This window comes from Mastigoproctus giganteus, chromosome 13 (genome assembly GCF_048544385.1).
Source record: "Mastigoproctus giganteus isolate SK-2022 chromosome 13, ASM4854438v1, whole genome shotgun sequence".
In the NCBI taxonomy this organism is placed as follows: Eukaryota; Metazoa; Arthropoda; class Arachnida; order Uropygi; family Thelyphonidae; genus Mastigoproctus; species Mastigoproctus giganteus.
The window spans coordinates 46,947,968-46,965,340 of NC_143587.1; the positions used below are offsets into that span (position 1 = coordinate 46,947,968).

The window sequence follows — 17,373 nt, forward strand, 5'->3', positions numbered from 1 at the left end:
CATAACTGAACACATTACCAGGCATATATTATTGACAGCCGAAATTTCCATTCCAAAATCCGACCAGCGCAAACTGGTACACCAAAACCAATGGTGGAATGAAGATTGCTCCAAAGCTAAAAGAGAAAAAAACCATGTTTGGAGCCAATTTCGAAAATGACCAGCTACCACTACCAATCTAATTGTTTTCAAAAAAGCCAGAGAAAGACAAATTAGAAAAAAAGCAAAATGTGATGCCTGGATTAATTTTGCCTCAACTATTAATAAAAATACTGACATTCGGAATATCTGGAAAAAAATTACAAGCACTCATTGGGAAATTTTTACCTTTGCAATCTCCAATAATACAATGCAATGGGCAGGACTTATTCACTCCTACTGATATTGCAAATGCTTTAGCAGAATCTTTCTATAATATTTCCACCTCTTATGTGACCTCCTTTCTATGCATTAAAACTAATGAAGAACGTATTAAATTAAAATTTTCAACTAGTCGCTCACTTCCGTATAACCAGTCCTTTACTTACACTGAGCTGAAAGAATCCCTGAGCAAATCTCCATCTAGTGCAGCAGGACCAAACAGCATTCACTACAGTATGCTGAAGCATCTATATGAAGCCGTATGACAGAACATTTTGCAGTCTTCGTTCTCACCCTCACCACCAAATATGGAGGACGCAGAAAGGTCAGGGAATGACTACCGCATATCCCAGAGCAATATGGCCTTAGTTGCTAATGCTCCTAAAAACCAATAACAAACAAACAAACGTTTTCACCCTAGTTGGAGATGTCTATGCAGAACCGAATGGGAGTCATTTTACAATAGTAAACCGAATGAAAACTGGCCTGCTCCACTTAGATTTAAGGAATTGACTCGATCATGGAATATAGAAATTGGTAATATATTTCAGGATATGACAGCACCAGATCCATCCTGGACAAATATCTGTGCAATATATGATGACTATATTCAACAGTGTGGAAAGAACACCTTATCTCCCTCCAATATTGCATGGTTACATAAAGCTTACTCTCTTTCTCATTCACAGGCCTGTGAAATCTACAGAGATGGATCGAAAACTGAGACCCAAATGGGTGCTGCAGTAATATTCCCATCATTCACCACTTCTTTCTCAATACCAGTAGAATGCAGTATCTTCACTGCTGAGCTTTATGCTATAAACTTAGCTCTGGATCACATTAGTTGCTGGTGTGATGGAGTGTAGTGCATTTAAGATAACATGTCTACAGGTTGTTGGTTCGATTCTGACTCGATAGATTTTTAGGCCTGACTTAGCTGAGTGGTCAGGGGAAAGAGTGCAGTAGCCCATGCTCTTTGAGTGGGCCAAGGTTCAAGCCTGTGACTGCTAAATACAATTAACATTTGTATTGATTGATTTATTGTAAACTCCACTGACGTAGTGGCTGTGCCAGAGTATAAACAAGAACTTTTTTTTTTATTATTGAACATCTAATTCCGTTTGCTTTAACATATACTGACTGACTCAGTGCTGTCTCTGCTGTAAACAGTAATACTATCTCCTCTCACCCTGTTATAAAACAAATCCATTATAAATTACTTGCATGTAATGAGTCAAACCAAACTGTGACATTCTGCTGGATTGCTTGGCATTCTGGGATAGCAGGAAACGAAAAAGCAGATCTTGCAGCCAAACAACCAGACACTTCAATTTTACAGATTTGTCTAGTTCCATATACCGATTTCAAACCCATCATCCTTAAAGCATGTTACAATAATTGATCAACAATCTGGAGAGGTTATCCAGGGAACAAACTTTACCGAATAAAATCAGATCCAAAGCTGTGGCTGTCCAGTTTCCAGAAAAGCAGACAAGAAGAAGTAATTCTAGGAAGGTTAAGAATTGGGCATACTTACCTCACACACCTTTATCTATTAACGAATGACAGTGCTCCTCAATGCACATCATGTCATGTGCAACTGACTATTCATCATTTATTAGTATTCATCATTTATTAGTGGACTGTCCTCACCTTCTCAATATCTGCTGAAACAGGTTTAAATCGTGTGCTAATTCACAGTCATCACTGACATTATTGCAGATTCTGGAGGTAATCCTAATAAGAAAGAACTGTTTACCTTCCTAAAAAGCATAGGAATATACCATAAAATATAACAGGTATTGCAATAAATGTTAGCATTTCCTATTAACCATTAAAAAGACACAATATGGCCCTAGCAGCCTATGAGTCATTAAATCTGAACACAACAGCAACCCACCTGCATTAACTGCCAAGGAGAGCACCATGCTTACAAGCATGTCAGAGGGGGGAAAGAAGAAAAAGAAATTTAAGTCTAAAGGCATAGCTGAACATATTATATCAGGAGACAAGAAAAGCAGTGCAACCTTTAAACACAAACAAACCTACGCACACTCAGAAAGTAGCAGGGAATTGTTCCATTGAAACTCAAACAGAAATGACAATCCCAACAAAAGAGTTATTTGCTCCAGTTGCATGTTACCTTTTAATCTCACAAAAATTTGCACAGAAGTATCACTAGGAGCTGTACCTTCTAGTGTTCCACCACTTCCAAACAAAATGGTAAAGAGATTCCAAAAAAAAAAAACCCTGTAAAGCCACTGGCAATACAAGAAATAATGGAAGTAGAAGTTAGAGGTACAGGACAAATCTGTCCTGGAACTCTTTGCAGAAGAAGAAGAAATGGATACAGGCCAATGCCCCTTCTTCCCAAAGAGATAAATCCAAAATTGAAAAAAAAAAAAAAAAAAAAAACCCTCAGCCCTTCAGAAGCCACCGGGACCCAACAAAATTTAAGAATGCTCACATTCAATTTTTTACAATGAAATTGCTGTGGATTCCATTGAAATAGTGATAACATCAAGGTCCTTCTGTTGAAGCATGAGCTGACTTACTTTGCTTGCAGGAGACATATTTAAAGGCAAATGAGAACTCTTACTTGTGTAACTGCTCAATTATTCGCAAAGACAGAGCTTGAGGAATGACCTGCCCAAGGAGGTGTTGTCCTTGTGGGAAACCATACCACCTTCCATGCTGTGCCACTTACCACCACCTTAGAGGCTCTAGCAGTTGGTCTGACAGTACAGTTCCTCCTAAACTATTTGTTCCATATATTTTCCACATAGGAACGACATCCCTCAGGCCAACCTTGATTAAGCAATTGCCACCCTCTTTTCTATTATTAGGGAATTTCAATGGACATTATACTCTGTGGGGTAGTGCTGACATCAATAGGAGGGGTTGATTATCGAGCATATGCTAGAAAATGATGTTCTGGCCCTTCTAAATGTGGATTCTAACACCTTCCACATGTCTACCCATACATTTACTGCAATAGATATCTTCCTATATGCTCCCCATCACTCCTCCCTATTTGTACATGGGAGGTGGATGACAACCTTTATGGTAGTGATCATTTTTCAATGTTATCCACCCTTTCTGATTTCTCAACCTCCAGCCCAAGCATGGCACTAAGTAAGGTTCTAATATCTCTCAATTGGGGTTTTCATAAAAGAAAAAAATCAGAAGGAAGAGACCTGGGAAAAAGGAAATGCATGTAGCAATTTCCATATAGTTTTTTAAACTCTTTGTAAATGTTTTGTAACATCATCCTTCGCATCATATGATTTCTTTCCGTTTTTTGAAAGGATTTGTAAAATCCTTTTAAAGTTTTGATGGGTGATTTTCCATTGGGAAAAAAAAAAAAAAACTTATAGAGGCTATAACAAATGCAATAAAATAACTTCAAAAAAAAAAAGTGAGGACATTGAAGAAACTTTGTTGCAATTAATAACCAGTGGAAGAGTGGCAGTGCCCAGATAATTTTTATTTAGAAAAAATTCTTTGTGTAAATGAACAGATAATGGGAAAAAGGAAAGAACAAAAAAAAAAAAAAAAGTATGTGTAAATGAACAAGTTAGTGCAAAGTATCATTTTAGTTCCTAGTAAATGGTATAGCCCCAGAAGCTTATACAGCATTAAACCTCCACAACACACGCACACTACTTTGGTGATTTACAATGAACTAAAATGATGCTTTGCACTAACTTCTTCATCTAGTAAATTTCCTGATAGCCTGAGGCTTTCAGCCTAAACCCTGTTTTAATATTGTATGTGTGTAAATAAAAAAATTCAGTCTCAGTACTTTTTCTGACTTTGTATAATTTTTTAACATACAGAGGCAGTTAATAATAGAATGGGAACTCTTTTGTCTCCATTTTTAATTCAAAAAAACCTCTACTTGGAAATATTGAAATTATTCTTCTGATCAGCAGTCAAGCAGATTGTTGCTGAAGTCTCCCTAACCACTGTAATTATCCACACTATTTTAATCTTCCACTTTTATAAGTTGCAGCCATATCTGTATCCAGAACCGGCCCCAGGTCTATCAGCACCCTGTGCAAGATTTTTTGGTGTGCCATCTCCAACTTCCTATTAAGTTTATGTATTATATTTTACTATTAACTGAAAAACACTTACTTGTTTATTTTAAAAAAAATAAACAATGTATGAGAGCCCCTGAAGGATAGAATCAAATATATTATTTAGGAAATAAATAAACCACATTTTGCAATATAATAATATTATTTATTATAAGATATAAACTATTCATTATCTGTGAAAAATATATGGGAGAAAACCAAACAATTGACTAAAGATGCAGCCTTAGAAAATGTGGGAACAAAACCAAATATTTGGTTTTGGTTTTAAACTTGAATTACAGCAGAAATTTTAGATGTATGGATGGAGAAAAGACAAATGAAAAATGTCCTAAACAAAGAAAATAGTCAAGACAAAAGGGAAAACAAAGTTGGAAGACAAAGCAAAGCGGTGCAAAGAGGCAAATAAATGTCACGACTCTAAAACAACTTGCCACGCTATAAAGGAACTCTCTAAAATATACATCCCAAAAACACTGATGAAAAATAAAAACATAAAGAGACCAACTGTTTAATTTGATTTAGTGCATTGCGTCGATTGTTGTGTTCCATCTCACTGCAAAAGGACACATTTTGTTTCATTATTTATATCAGGGATGTTTGAATTTTTTTTTTGTTTAGAAATTGCAAAAATTATGGGCAAATGCAAGAGTTGTGCTTTCGATTAAACAAAAACTTGAAATTATTCAAAAGTTTGAAAATGGTGCATCCGTTAAATCTCTAAAGAACCATTATAATGTTGGTGACCAAACCATACGTGACATTGTAAAAAATAAAGGGAAGCTGTTCGATTTAAAATCGACAATTTAAAATCATAAAAAAATAAGGGAAGCATCGTATTGGACATGCGAGTAGTACATGTTAAGTTTTTTGTTTTTTTTTTCCCATGATTAACCGCAGGTAACTGAATCAGCAGATATGGGGGCACAACTGTGTGTGTGTGTGTGTGTGTGTGTGTGTGTGTGTGCGCGCGTATATATATATTACATTCTATACTAACACTAACCACTTGGCCTCCTTGCGGTATTGCTCCTGCCTCCCTGTGGTGGGGCTGGTAACCTGGGAGGGAAAGTTAACCCCCCCAGGGCAGAAAGGAGCTAACCATGGACTGTGATGACTGTCCTACTCTTGAGCAGCCTAGTTGCTCATCTAGTACTGTCAGCGATGCTGACCGTGAATTTGCATATGACAGAACAAAGACAAAAAGATTGCATAAGGACACAGAACAACAGGAATGCCCATCATTCCATTATTTTGCATTCTCCTTTGGACAAATCTGTTAGCACTCTATCACCATTTCTGATACAGAAATGTTTAGAAAATGTGGCAGGCTCACCCAAAATGGTGAGCAGACTCAGATCTAGTGACCTATTAGACGAAACTGCAAGTCGTACACATTCTGAGACATTGCTGAAATTAACAACATTTGAAGGACTACCCGTACAGGTCACCCCACATGCAACATTAAATACCTCCCAGGGAGTAAAAATCCAAAAGTATAGGTTAGAACAAAAAGTTATGTATCAAGAGGTAAAGAAACAAATTATGCTCAATGCACCCAAGAACACATATGCAACAGCAATGAAAAAATATAAATCTATGGCAATTGCAGAGTAGGATCTCATGAATGTAACAGAAGCTGAACTGATTCAGTAACTTAAACATCAAAAAGTTATACAAGCCAAATGCATCACAATCAGGAGGGATGGAGATCTAATTCCCACCCGCAACGTCATTCTGACATTCGGAACAATCTTACCATCTAGTGTCAAAGCCAGCTATCTCAATTGCCGAATATGCCCTTTCATTCCAAATCCTATAAGATGCTACAAGTGCCAAAAATTTGGTCACTCGCAAATGGCTTGTCGAGGAGATAGTCTGTTCAAACTGTGGGTCAAAAGAACATTCGCAAACAGATTGTGATGCAAAAACACCCCACTGTCCAAATTGCAAAGGTGCACATCCAGCCTACTCCAAATCATGATCTCTGGAAAACAGGGAGAAAAATCCAAAAATATAGGGTAGAACAAAAAGTTATGTATCAAGAGGCAAAGAAACAAATTATGCTCAATGCACCCAAGAACACATATGCAACAGCAATGAAAAAATATCAATCTACGGCAACACAAACTGAAGTTTCCGTTTCCCCCAACCATATCCATTGCAGTTTGGGCCTGATCTATTCTGTCATTGTCAACAAAACAGTTTCCTAAGTAGCAAAAGGTAGCACACAGAGACTACAACACTCCAGTCACACTTCCACCAACTGCATCACATGGATTATCAGATGCTACAAAATTGAAAACCGATTCAGCTCCCACTAAGAAGACAATCTCATAGCAGTAAATATGGATACCAATAATAACGCCGACCCAGAAGAACCTATCCTAGACCTTCATGCATAGGATGACATGGACACTGGATGCCCAATCTTTCCAAGAAGAGAGAAAGTAAAGCTCTATTGTCACAAACAGTCTGGAAAAAAAAAAAAAAAAATGTCAATCGTTCTCGTGTAACAAAACCAAATAATGCATCATATCATACGATGGAATTGTAGAGGACTTTGCAGTAATATTGATGATATCCACGAGCTCATAAGTCATTATCATCCTATAGGCATCTGCTTACAAGAGACAAATTTAACATCACAATCTCTCTCAATTAGAAATTATACCCTTTTTAGGAAAGTCAGAACTGGTACAAATAATTCTCATGGAGGGGCAGGCCATACATCTAGATTCATGAGTGCCATGCAGACACATTCCGTTACAAACCTCTATTGAAACTGTTGCAACACATATAGCGATTGGTATTAATTTGACACTTGTCTCTATCTATCGCTAAATCATCCCTAATCATACTATTCGTGAACTCGAAGATCTTATTCTGCAGTTACCAAACCCTGTCTATTTATTTGGGGACTTCAATGGACACCATCCATTGTGGGGTTCCACCAATGCAGATAGACTAGGACAACTCATCGAACAGCTTTCCGACAGACAAAACCTAATTATACCAAATACTGGCTCGCCAACTTACATCCATCTCTCTCTGGGTACAACCTCTGCAATAGATCTCTCCATCCCTGTTTCCTAGCACTGAGTGGATGACCCATGACAATCCGCTCAGTAGTGATCACTTCCCATTAATATGTAAAATTCAAACAACACATTCCATAATTTCAGAAAACTATGTAAAATGGAAATTTTCCAAAGCGGATTGGGCAAAATTCACTTCCCGAGTGTCCTTTGATGAACAGATCATCGAAACCTGTCCTATTGACACAGTTACCGATCACATTACGAGACAAATATTGGCTGCTGCATGTAATTCAGTTCCACAATCACAGTCAATCATTCATAGAACCATAAATTATTGGTGGAACAAAGAGTGCAAAGGTGCAAAAACAGAAAAAAACCAAGCTTGGAATCTATTTTGAAAACATACTTCCAATGCCAATCTTCTAAACTACAAGAGGCTTAGAGCCAAGGCCCATCACATTAGGAAGAAAGCTAAAAGAGACTCTTGGATTCAACTTGCAAGCTTGATTAATAAAAATACTGATATGAAAAAAAAAAATAAAACAGCTAAATGGCAAATTTTCCCCACTTCTCAACTGGAATGGGCAGGAACTTTCTTCTCCCACAGATATAGTGAATGCCTTAGGGACTATTTTCACAGTTGTCTGCCTCAACAGCATATGATCCATCATTCCAGAAGATCAAAGTATTAGCCAAAAAGTCTAATCTCAACTTCAGATCTACATGTTCTTTACCCTACGATCAACCGCTTACAATGACTGAACTTCCAGGGGAGTATGGGCTTGGCACACCTAGGGTCCTCAGCTGAATATCATCATTCTTCTCTTTCTTGGTGATTTCTTTCTACTTCTCTTTCTCTTTCAGGGTTTTTTTTTTTTTTGGCTGGTGCAGCATAAGCCTCTGGCTTCCTTGCACCAAATGGCTAATAATAATAATAATAGAAGCCATATCTACCTCAAAAAACAGTGCTGCAGCCCCTATGGAATATATTACATAATGCTCCAACATGTGGATAAAAAAAAATCTGTGCTCTTCGCTGCTGACCTTTTTCAATTGCATCTCCCTTGAACACTCTTTCCCCAGTTCCTAGCATCACTCCTATATAATAGCAATTCCCAAAACCAGGGAAAGATCACTCTATTCCTTAAAACTATAGACCCATTTCTCTCACCAGTTGCTTCAGTAAATCCCTGGAAAAAATAATTCACCGTTGAATCACATGGTATCTTGACTCCAAAAATCTAATATCACATAATCAATTTGGTTTCAGAAAAAATAGATCAGCCCTGGATCATCTCATGGTCAAAGCCAAAACAAACATCAGGAATGCATTCATCCAAAATGAGCATCTCGTCATGGTATGCCTTGATGTAGAGAAAGCCTCTGACACCACCCGGCATTTTGGTATCTTGAGAGATCTGCATTCTCTTGATCTGAGAGGCCGCTTACCATATTTCATACAGAACTTCCTTCAGTACAGGTCCTTTCAAGTTTGATACCAACAAGTCCTCTCGCAAACATATATACAAGAAGGGGTACCACAAGGCTCTATGCCCAGTGCCAACTTATTTGCAACAAGGATAAATCACATGACTAAAAATATTCCCCACACTGAATTCATACCTCTATGCCATTGAGATCATTGGCATACCTCTATGCCAATAATCTCAATATTTCCGGCAGTTCACAAAACATGACCTTCATTGAGTCACAGATCCAAATTTCAATTAATAACATTCAGATATGGATGACACAGAATGGGTATCGACTCTCTTGTTCAAAATCTAAAGTACAGTAGCCTCTAGATTTTCTGGAATAGATGGTAAAAAACAAATCCCGGATAATTGATTTCCTGGTTAATCCAAAAATACAGAAGTCCCCGACATACGTAGGAGATATGTTAGCATTAGTAGAGGAATATGATGCAAGAAAGCAAGCTTATGCAGCATCAGCCAAAAAAAAAAAAAACACTTTCACTTCATCCCTCTGTTCATTCGAAATACCTGTCCAGCTGAGCCTTAAATTTGTTTAGGCTATCAACTTCCACAACAAGGGATGGAAGTCTGTTCCACCAACCAACTACCCACTGGCTAAAGGGAAATTTCCGCACATCTGTCTTTCATCAATCTGAATTTGTGCCCTCTCAGGTGGTTATTCTGAGCAAGAGGAAGAATCCCATTGGCATTGAGCATGCTCAAACCATTCAAGGCTTTATACAACTCCATCAGATCACCTCGCCGGTGCCCAGTCTCCAGACACTGTAATTTTCAGAACTTAAGCCTTTTTTCGTAAGAGCAACCCTTTGTTCCATTCACTAATCTTGTTGCCATTCTCTGTACTCATTCCAGCAGCTCTACATCCTGATTGAAATGAGGCCTTCAGACCTGTATACAGTACTCAAGGTGTGGCCTGACCATTGCCTTATATAAGGGAATAATCACCTCCTTATCCTTGCTAGAAAAATTCCTGTATATCATTGAGAAGACACCATGAGCTACTCTTGCAGCTCATCTGCACTGCCCAGAAAACTTCATATCTGCCTGCACAATTACCCACAGGTCCTTTTCATTCTCTACCACTGTCAGTGTAGTACCACAGAGTTGATACGTTGCCTTGGGGTTGCTGTTTCCCATATGTAGTATTTTACATTTGTCAATGTTAAACTTCATTTGCCACCTCTCAGCCCATCTGCTCAATCTTTGCAGATCCTCTTACTGCAGCGTAGCGTCAGTAGTGTCTTTAACAACCCTACCAACCTTTATATCATCTGCAAACTTGGACATTAAGCTTGATATACCATCATCAATATTATTTATAAATACAGAAAACAATAATGGACCGAATACTGAACCCTGAGGGACTCCACTAATAACATTAGTCCACGATGAGCAGTGTCCATTGGTTACCACTCTGTCTTCTCCCCCTCAACCACCCCTTTATCCATAGCAGCAATTTGCCTCCAATGCCACACTGCTCCAATTTGTGCAGCAGTCTTCCATGTGCAACAGTATCAAAAGCCTTTCTAAGATCCAAGTATATAATATCAGAGTTATTCCCTGCATCCAGTTCTTTTATGACTGCATCATAGTATCCAATCAAATTGGTCAGGCAAGACTTTCCCTTAACAAAACCATGCTGTGTCCGAGCTATAACTGAAGTCTTGTCTAGATGATCCTGCAGTGCTTCTTTAACAAGTGCCTCGATTAATTTTCCTGGAACAGAAGTTAAATTCACAGGTCTATAATTACTTGTCAGCCTTAGATCCTCCTTTGTGAATTGGGGTCATATTTGCACATCTCTAGTCTATGGGTACCTGAGTCCAAGGAAGTTCTCGTAATTATGGCTAAGGGTTTGCTTACTTCCTTTGTTGCCTCCTTTAATATAACTGGATAGATCCCATCCACCCCAGGTGCCTTTCTTTTGTTTATCTTCAACAATTTCTCCTCCACTTTAGTCTCAGTTATTACAAGATTATCTAGCTTATTGCCAGAGTTGAATACACCTCTGGCATTCCCCTCGCTGAATGTCAATGCAAAATATTCATTTAGTTTGTTAGCTACCTGAGCAGGATCATCAACAGTTGAACCAGCGATATCAAGTGTACCAATCTGATTCATTGAGTTCCTTCTAGAGTTTACATAAGTAAAGAACTCTTTGCTCTTTTTCTTTGCATCCTTTGCCAAAGATTTCTAGTAATCTGCCTAACCTCCTTTGTAACTTGGTTACAGATCAACTTACATCTGTCATAGGCTTCTGTGTCACATGTTAATTTATATGTATCCCATGCATTTTTATTCTCTACCATATGTCTCATTAGTTCATCTGACATCCATTTAGCCCTAAATGTTGAACAATATTTCTTAATTGGTATGTAAAGCTTCCAAGATAAGTTCTTTGAATGCTTCCCATTTTGATTTTGCTGTTGGTACCATCATCGATTGGTCCCACTGTATAGAATTTAAATACTGTCTCAGACCATCGTAGTCGCCTTTACGAAAGCAAAAACCCCTCCCTTTACCCCTGATGGTAGTTACCTCTTTGAGTAAATCCCATTTCAGCACACTGTGATCACTGCCACCTAGTGGTTCCTTTATCTGCAGATTCTTAATGCATGACGAATCACTACTGATAATCAAATCAAGAGTATTACTCCCTCTAGTTGCTTCCCGAACATGCTGATGTAGAAAACAATCAACCAATAAATCCACAAAAGCCTTGCTAGTGTGTGAGTGACCAACCCACAAATTCCAGTCAGTATCTGGGAAATTAAAATCCCCCGTTATAAGAGTCTCTGATTTACTGACCTGCTCTATTTTCCTGTACAGTGTCTTATTATACTCATCAGAGTCATTAGGCCTATAGCACACTCCTACTCTCAATTTTGATCTCCCAATGCTTATGTCACATCAAAATGACTCAACACTGCACTGTCCAGTGACATCGACTGGCTTCACTTCCTTGGAATTTTTGTTTCTTAACTAATAGCATAACCCCTCCTCCCTTGCTCTCTTGTCTATCCTTTCTGTACACATTGTACTCCCCAAATTCCAGTTCTGCATTCCTTATATCTGCGTGACACCACGTCTCTGATATCCCAACAATATCTGCCTTTGATGTTTTGAGCAATACCTCAAATTCATCAAATTTATTTACCAAACTCCTAGCATTGGTGTACACGCAAGTATATATGCACCTGTTCCTATTCTTAGCTACCCTAACACAACCCATGTGTTTACTTGTTCCGCAATGACTCCCAGCAGTCTCTGAAATATTCTGCATCTTGTTTTCCAGGCTTCTGCTCATTCCAATAGAAGCAGTGCAAGAATTGCTTTCACCTCTGCCAGTGGCTACTGTTAATCTATTAGTCCTTGTATACCCCCCAAGCTAGCAGTTTTCCGACCCACCTAACACTGCCTTGATAACATCAGCAAATATTCTTGCACCCTTTCTATTTAAGTGTATCCCATCCCTGTAGGTCTCTCCTGTTAACAAGTACAGACCAGGCTGAAAAAAATTCTACCCCTTGAGCCTTGCACAATCTTTCCAGGGTCGAATTGATCGACAAGGCTCTAATCATATACTCCCTCCTATCGTTTCTGGGGAGAATTGCAGACACTTTCAAATTCAATGGACTTCCAGGACTTCTTACTTCGTTGAGTTTTACGTAACTTGGGAATGCCTAGTAATATATTGCTATTCTATTATTATTGACAAATCTGAATTCAGCGCAATACTTGTTAATGTTTGACCATTTTCATACATTCTTATTTGTTTAATTTTCTGATCTAAATTGTTCGTGTTGCGCAATATGGCCAAAGTAGCTCTTGCGCCAAAAAAACCCAACAACAACAGCAACAAAAAATTGTTCGCTTTTCTTTTGTTGGTTGATGTAATAGTACCACTATCACTTATTCTCTTAGTCAGCACCATGATAACAATCAAAATTAAATTTTCTGTAAAGAACTTCACAGGGTTAAGGCAGAAACTCACTATTCTCACCCCGCACGAGCTCACATTTTACTAAAGCACATTACTGGAGATCAACAAAAAACAAAAACATTTTGCAGTTTCCGTTTTATTGGGCATTTCTGTTAGGGCAATTTATTATAAATGAGTAGTAAACTCGATGTTATTGCATTTGCGATAATACTGATAGCTGGAATTCCGTGGGTTTTTATGTTATTATGGTGAAATTTGTGTCCCCTTTACTGAAATCTTCAGTCATAAAAAAACATAAAATAAAATAATTGTGAGAATCTTCTCTTTTTTCCTATTTTTTTGCTTGTTACTCCGATCTCACTTGTACAATTTTTGCGTGCCATGATTGTCGTTATTGATTGCTTATTAATTTTTTTTTGTTGTTGTTTTAAATTTTATAATCGTAAAAATAAAAAAAAATTGAGTGAAAACAAATTTACGTAAATCCATAGTTGCGTAAGGACTTACTGTATCAAAAAATGTTCAGCAACCTACATAAAAAACATGGTGATAAATAAAAAAACTCACCACGTACTATTTGTGTGTCCAATACTATGCCTCCCTTTATTTTTTGCGATGTCAATTTTAAATCCATTAGCTTCCTTTTATTTTTTACGATGTTGCGTATGGTTTGGTCACCAAATTATAATGGTTCTTTAGAGATTTAACGGATGCACCGTTTTCAAACTTTTGAATAATTAAGTCTTTGTTTAACTGAAAGCCCAACTCTTTTGCGTTTACCCATCATTTTCGCGATTTCTAAACAAAAAAATTACTATAAAAATTTCGACATCCCTGACATAAATGACAAAACAAAATTTGTCTTTTTGTGGTGCGACCGAACACAATAATTGACACGACACACTAAAACAAACTAAACATTTCTTCTCCCTCTTTTTTTTTTTTTTTTTTTTCCTTTTTTTGTTTTGAGCGGGAGGTGTGCAGACAGCAGGGGTTGCAAGATAATAGGTTCACTAATCTTCCAATAATGACTTATAACACCACTTCTTGTAGCTTATTTGTGACTTGCAAAATATCTGTTTATACCTTTTCTAGTTATTACTTGAATTTTATGATTTCTGGTTGATTTTTATTTTATTTATTTTTTTTTAATTTGGAGTGTTGAAGTGTCCTGGTAAATTGAGAATCTGCTGTAATTCACTTTTGTAACAAAACTAAGATATATCTAGATCCAGAGCTCCACTTAACAAATCAGCCCATTTCAGTTGTGAACAGCATTCGTCTCCTTGTCTGATTTTCAATAGCAAATTGAACTTTTGGAATACGTTAAATATCTATGTACATCTTGCCAGAAAAAAATTAACATACTCAGTATTATTTCCTTCAACATCATGGGGTGCAGATTGGTACACGTTACTTCACTTGTATAGAGCCCTAATCAGATCTCTCCTGGAGTACGTTTCCCCAGTGTATGATTTTGCTAGGGAGAGCATGCTAGCATGGCTTGCCCCTATTCAACATTCTGCCTTGAGGATTGCTATAGATGCATATAGAACTTTGCCAGTTCAAAGTCTATATATTGAAACTCATGAACTTCCCCTAAGCCTCAGGAGAAAGATGTTACTTCTTAACTATACAACTAAAATCCAAAGTCTACCTACCCATCCCATTAGACCAATACTGTATGACCCTCAGTTCACAATGTTCTATAGAAATAAACCCAGGGCAGTGCAGCCTACTGCTCTCAGATTTCAGGCATTATCACAAGCTTGGAAGATACATCCTGACAAAGTTCTTAAAGATTCAAACAGTCCAGCTCCCCTCTGTTAAACCATCCTGCAACAGTTATTTCCTAAACTAGAGAAAGCACGCTCTTGAAAATGTCAACATACAACTCCATATTGCCCACTCACAAAATTATCTGCATTTTACAAAAATATGTAGTGATGGGTCAAAATCTGAGAGTGGAGTGGGTGCTGTAGCCATCTTCCCTCATAAAACCTTCTCTGTATAACTTCCTACTGAATGCAGCAGCTTATACAGCTGAATTGTGCACCATCAAACTTGCAGTATAGTATATTTTCCATCTGTCCATCCAAAAAAGCATGATATACACAGACTCCCAGAGTGTGTTTATAACTTTACAGAATACTTCTTCTCAAACACGTCCTTTAATAAAGTTCATAAAATCCAAACTGATGCATCTCCAAGAACTCCAGCAAGCGGTCATATTCTGCTGAATTCCAGATCATGCTGGGATACCAGGAATTTAATGTGCAGACTATGCTGCTAAACATTCACCCAACAGAGAATTAACACAGTATTATGTTCCATATCTTGTGACTACAAAAGTAACATATGAAGAATATGTATGGAACAGTGGACAATTCAATGGCAAGTCCAAACGCATAAACTCTGCCAAATAAAACGAGACCCTCAATTATGGACCTCCAGCTTCCGTGTAAACAGAACGGAGCAAGTAATCTTAACCAGAGTGCGAATTGGCCACAGTCAACTTGCCCACCTTTATCTCCTCACAAGTTACGATTCTCTGCAATGCACACAGTGCAACTCTCTGCTTATAATGAAGCATATGCTTGTTTAGTGTGCTTTGTACAGTCTGCCAAGTCTCATTTAGTTTTCTGCCAAACTTTAAAGAACCCTTGACATTCTGCCACATCATAGGTAACAATGCTAATATGCTGGCATTTTTTTAACTTTATTAAACACATAAAATTATATGATTGTTTTTAAATTAATGTCATAACAGTCACTATGTATGTGTAACATTCATAATGTTGATAGGTGCAATATAGCCTAAGTAGCCATAGCACCAAAAAAACAACAGCTTCCTTCTGTTGTTATGGAAGTGGATGAGTTAAATAATAAATTCAAGGAAGATTCTTGGAAGTTATGGATGGGTGAACTGTGCAAGTTTTTTTTTTTTTTGGCTGATGCTGTTATTAGCTTGCTTTCTTGCATCAATTGCCAATACTACTGCTCACTTTTGAAAAGTCTAACACCAGATTCACAAAGCATGTTTTTGGTCCTATGGATGTTTTACATAAAATTCCGTTTATTTCCTAGCCTCCCTTGAAAACATTGCAATAAATATACAACAGCAGCCAAAGAACCTTCATACTAAATTTCAATAAGTTAACCTATATTCCCCCACCCCCAAAAAAACTGCTTCACAGCTTTCACTTCACAACTACCCATTACATGAATATCATGTGATGAGGTTTTGATAAACACTTCTTGAATACAATATAGATGTTTATAATCCCTGTGTTATTTGATAATCTAATATGCCTGAAATATAATGAAATACATACATTCTCTTATTTGTTGATGCTCAGGGAGTGGTGCTTATTAATTACTTTGAGCAGACAACCACAATCACGTGCTAGTATTATGCACAATTAACCCCTTCCTGGAACGTTTTTTCCGGAAAATGTGCTGTAACGGATAGACTTTTTTTATTTTACAGATTAAAAGCATGCGTCATGCGAATACTCATTGTATAGTTTTTTATTAATTTTTTCATAGAAAATACATGGGAAAATACAATTAACCCATTTGTGCTATCCCGAGTTATCTTGTGTATGCCAAAAAGTGTGCAAATTATACAGATTTTTTTAATAAATTAGCACTTGAGCTAAAAGAAAGGAAAAGAAAAACTCTTCAGTCTCATTATATAAATAAATTTTAAAAATCAAGTGGAACGTACAAGCAGTAACCTCCTGCCACAAGCAATAATCGCGAACTAACTACATTCTGACACGCAGCTGCCCCAAGTGGATAGGCAAAGTAAGCGTCGCTTATGGGCGGCAGTGCAAGAAGGTGCTGAAATATCTTTCAGATATTGTTTTTGTGAATTATTTTCGTGGGTTCAGTATTCTGCATTTAGGCTGGCAAATTATATTTTGCTTAACTGGCAGCACAGGAACTTGCGCTACTGTCTTACCTTGCTATACAATATAAGTAAAACGAAAGCCAGTCATCTTCTACCAGGCATAAGAAAATCCTGAGAAATCTCAGGCATTTACCTGGCTAATACAAAATTACCCAGATAAATGCCCGAGAAAATACGTTTCAGTCTTAAATTTGGAGGTATTATTGTATCCTGAGATTCGTGTAGTTTCAAATAACTTTTTAAACTAAAAATGAGATCTCAAGATAATTCGTGAAGGGGGTAAATAGTGGAACTGCATAAAGCCATTGAGATAGCAATGTGAAGTAAGTCGTGGCATCTTCCACCAGGACTATGGGCATGAAGTCCATTATTGCAATGGTAGACATTGCAGATTTTAAGTTTGAAATCCGTGATCATTTTTTATTCTCCACTCCATTTCCTAAACTTGACTTCTAGGGATTTATTCCTCTTTCCATAACACTTAAGGAGGATCTTTAATGATAAAGATTATTTACGT

The 17,373-nt window shown here is 37.4% G+C and overlaps 1 protein-coding gene across 11 annotated transcripts in view; it reads left to right on the forward strand.

Annotated features, from left to right (window-relative positions):
* Window positions 1-17,373, forward strand: part of trol (terribly reduced optic lobes) — a 1,731,230-nt gene that overhangs the window by 1,060,708 nt on the left and 653,149 nt on the right. The window lies entirely within an intron of this gene.